At 44.0% G+C, this 3951-nt stretch overlaps 1 pseudogene; it reads right to left on the bottom strand.

The window, feature by feature from the left end:
* Positions 1 to 363: 363 nt before the first annotated feature.
* Positions 364 to 987, bottom strand: LOC100339337 (U1 small nuclear ribonucleoprotein C pseudogene; annotated as a pseudogene).
* Positions 988 to 3951: the final 2964 nt, after the last annotated feature.

Genomic DNA, 3951 nt, shown 5'->3' with positions numbered 1-3951 from the left:
AGGAACTCAAGTACTCAAGCCAACATTTGTTGCTTCCCAGGCACCAGGAAGCTGGCGTAGAAGCACAGTGGCTGGGACTCGAACCACCACTTCAATGTGGGATGCAAGAGTCCCTAGCCATGGCTTAAACTGCTATACCACAATACCTGCTCCCTAAATTATCAATACTTTAAGGTCATTTTGTATATATATAGATATACAAAAAATATATATATATAGAAGGTTTCATCTCTTTATAATACAGAAAGAATACAAAGGGGAAGAAAAAAGAAACACCTTTTTTAACTAAAAGAGTTGACAATTTTATTCTCACATTTCACAATACAAATGAAAACTGCACTTTTCGAAATCCCACTTCCCCCAAAACTATTCTTTCTTTGATAAGAAGGGGGAGCAAGTCTTCTTTGTCATGCTGTTAGAAAACACCCAGAGTCACAGCACCATGATCTCCTGGTGAAGCAGAACAAGCGATACAGAACTGCTAGGAAGAGGCCTCCCCTCTCTCCTTATCTGTCCAGCCGAGTCATTCCTGGACGAGTGGGCACCATCATGGGACGGGCAGGAGGTATCATCATTGGGGGCCCCGGCATCATTGGCATATGGCCTCCCATGGGTGGCCTCATTCCAGGAGCAGGTCCCACTGGCATCATCCCAGGAGGAGGAGGGCCCAGCATTGGCATCATGGGAGGGACTCCCATATGAGGTGCAGGCATCATACCAGGGCGAGGAGGACCCGGGAGACTGGGGGGAGGTGGGATCATCGCTCCTGCAGGAGGAGGGGCAAAGAATGGAGCAGGCGGTATCTTTCCTTGTTGAAATGCAGCTGTTGTTTTGTGGATCAGGCTCTGAGCCTGCTCTTCCATCCACTTCTGATAGTAGTCTTTCACATTCTCTTTGTGTTTCCTACCACTGCAGTGCGTCTTTCTCACAGATGGGGAGTCATGGGTGAGGTACGTATCGCAGCAGTCACAGTAAAACTTGGGCATGTTGCACTGCAGGCCGTTGGCCACTCCATTCCCCTTGTATATATATTTTAAATTATGAATCAAACTAGGAGGGAAATGTGCAGTTTTGAGGGGTACTTAATTTGCATTGGGCTAGGGAATTTTTTTCAACTTTGGCTTTATACTTTGAACTGGGATGTGTGATGAACTTGTTAATATTATTTAATTAAGCACGAGAGTAGTGATGCCAACCCTTCAGAAATGCCAAAGAGAAGCTGGAAAGTGCTTCCTTTATGCGAAAAGATGCAAGTTATCCACTTAAGGAAAGATGTAAAAAAATCGTATGCTGAGGTCGCCAAGATCTATGGTAAGAATGAATTTTCTATGCTTGAATTTGTGGGAAGGAAGAAGAAATTTGTGCTAGTTTTGCTGTTGCATCTTGAACTGCAGAAGTTGCTACTGCAGTGTGCTATGTAAGTGCTTAGTTAAGATGGAAAAGGCATTAAATTGTAGGGTTTAGTATTGCCCACTGGAAGTCACGGAATGTTAACCCTGAAATAAGGAGGGACTGCCATACCCTTCTATTCATTAGAAGACAGTCAATAAATCTAACCAATACTAAGAAAACAGGAATGAATTTCCACCTCTTGAAAAGGGAAATAGAGAAAAATTTGTGGGCAAATTTTAAAACCAGCACATTAGCTAATACCATTTATCTGTTTAAAAATATAGCAAGAATTCATGGTATGGATATGGAAACTGAAGACATTAAATTATTATTTTCAAGAAATCAAGATTGCCTACCACTCACTATATGACAGCATGTAAGTTTAGTGCATACATGGAAACAGCTAAAAATAGAACTACAAATTTCTTCAGACATGCACTTTATAAATACATAAATCCGGCCAGTGCCGCGGCTCACTAGGTTAATCCTCCGCCTTGCGGCGCCAGCACACCGGGTTCTAGTCCCGGTCGGGGTGCCGGATTCTGTCCTGGTTGCCCCTCTTCCAGGCCAGCTCTCTGCTATGGCTCAGGAGTGCAGTGGAGGATGGCCCAACTCCTTGGGCCCTGCATCCCATGGGAGACCAGGATACACACCTGGCTCCTGCCTTCGGATCAGCGCACCAGCCGTGGCAGCCATTGGAGAGTGAACCAACGGCAAAGGAAGACCTTTCTCTCTGTCTCTCTCTCTCACTGCCCACTCTGCCTGTCCAAAAAAAAAATTAAATAAATAAATAAATAAATATGTAAATCCTAACCTAGCAGGTATCCAGAGCCTTATAAATCAGTATCTCTGGGGGCTGGCGCTGTGGTATAGCGGGTATGCCGCCTGCAATGCCGGCATCCTATATGGGTGCCAGTTTGAGTCCTGGCTGTTCCACTTCTGGTATGGCTCTCTGCTATGGCCTGGGAAGGCAGTAGAAGATGGCCCAAGTCCTTTGACTGCTTCTCTCATGTGGGAGACCCAGAAGAAGCTCCTGGCAACTGGCTTCAGATAGGCATAGCTCCAGCCATCACGGCCAGTTGGGGAGTGAACCAGTGGATGGAAGACCTCTCTCTTTCTTTCTGCCTCCCCTTCTCTCCGTGTAACTCTTTCAAATAAATAAATCTTTAAAAATAAATAAATAAAACTGTATCTCTGGTTGCTAGGAATGGGGGTAGGATGACCAATGACATTCTTCATTTTATCTGTATCACTGATTATTTTTTACAATGAGAAAGATGTTTGTGTATTGCTTGTAATTAAAAACACACATTTGTGTAAACCATGCATATGAATACAAAATATGAAAGGCAGAAGGACTTAGTGGAAAGGACTGGTGTACAGGCTGACATAAATATTGGGTAAATGTGATTGCGCCCTGAGAGATGGATTGCTCACAAAACATGAGGGTCACTCCCGAGACTATGGTGCATCCTCAGGTAATGTTCTTCCTAGGTATATCTCTGCATTATGGTCACCTCCCTTAAGCTGTCGGTTACCTAAAATACTAGTAGGATAATGAAAGCAGATGCAATAAGCAGAGCTGACTGGCCAGCTTCAGTATGGTCAGCCTCCCTTAATTACAAATAGTTCACCATACAAGCTCCCATGGTGAACAACTGACCGGTACCTTGAGGTGAGAAGGGTTACAAGAGATCAGCAAAGCCAGTGCCAAACATCCCAAGTGCTTTCATACTTTCGTTGCTCATGTTCCAAGCCTGGAGCCTGGGAAGTAGTTAAGATTGTTCTTGTTTGGGAGAAGGGCTTGGATTCTTCTAGCAAAACAACCCTATCAGCGAGGAATACTTTCAACTACAAGAACCAGAACTTCTGACACATGCTGGCTTAAACAAGGATGGATTTCTTTTTCTCATATGAAATATTGACAATCCAGAGCCTCTCGTCACTTCTGCATGTGACCAGGAAAACATGTCACGGTTTTTCCAGCTGCCACCATGGACTTGTTACCACCCAAGTTGTGGGTCCACTTCTTGGTGAGCAGAAATCAAAGCTTCCACCAAAAGTAGTTGCCACACAAAGTAATTTATTTACACAAATAAGGAGACCACAGGGAATCGTTTCCAAAGCTCTGGATCTCCTAGCAAAGGAGAGTGGGTGTCTTTTATCTACAGGAAAATGAATATGCAAGACGGGAAGCACTTGTCATCACAAGCACAAGTGGGCACAAGCTTACACAGGCGCAGTTTAGAAATAACATTGCTTATGGGATGGTAATAAGACTTAAGTTCCTCCTGGGTGAAGATCTTAGTATTAACATTACAGCAAAATCAATTCTCGGACATTTGTGCACACTCAGTTGTCCTGACTGTGGTCATGACTGGCTCCAGATAGCTACTTGGGTCAGTTGAAGGTATCTATTTTCTCTAGGAGAGCCTGAAAGACAATTTTTGGTGAAACATTACTCTTTTTCCTGATTATTTATTGGAAGGGCTTCCTCAAACTCTGATTGTACGGGTTGTATAGTCAGGCTGGAGTTGGGAAAGTGTCTGGGGTTGGGAG

The sequence above is a fragment of the Oryctolagus cuniculus genome, chromosome 17 (assembly GCF_051225735.1).
Source record: "Oryctolagus cuniculus isolate XC-2025 breed Fujian yellow rabbit chromosome 17, ASM5122573v1, whole genome shotgun sequence".
Classification (NCBI taxonomy): domain Eukaryota; kingdom Metazoa; phylum Chordata; class Mammalia; order Lagomorpha; family Leporidae; genus Oryctolagus; species Oryctolagus cuniculus.
This window is presented reverse-complemented; position numbering and strand designations above follow the sequence as displayed.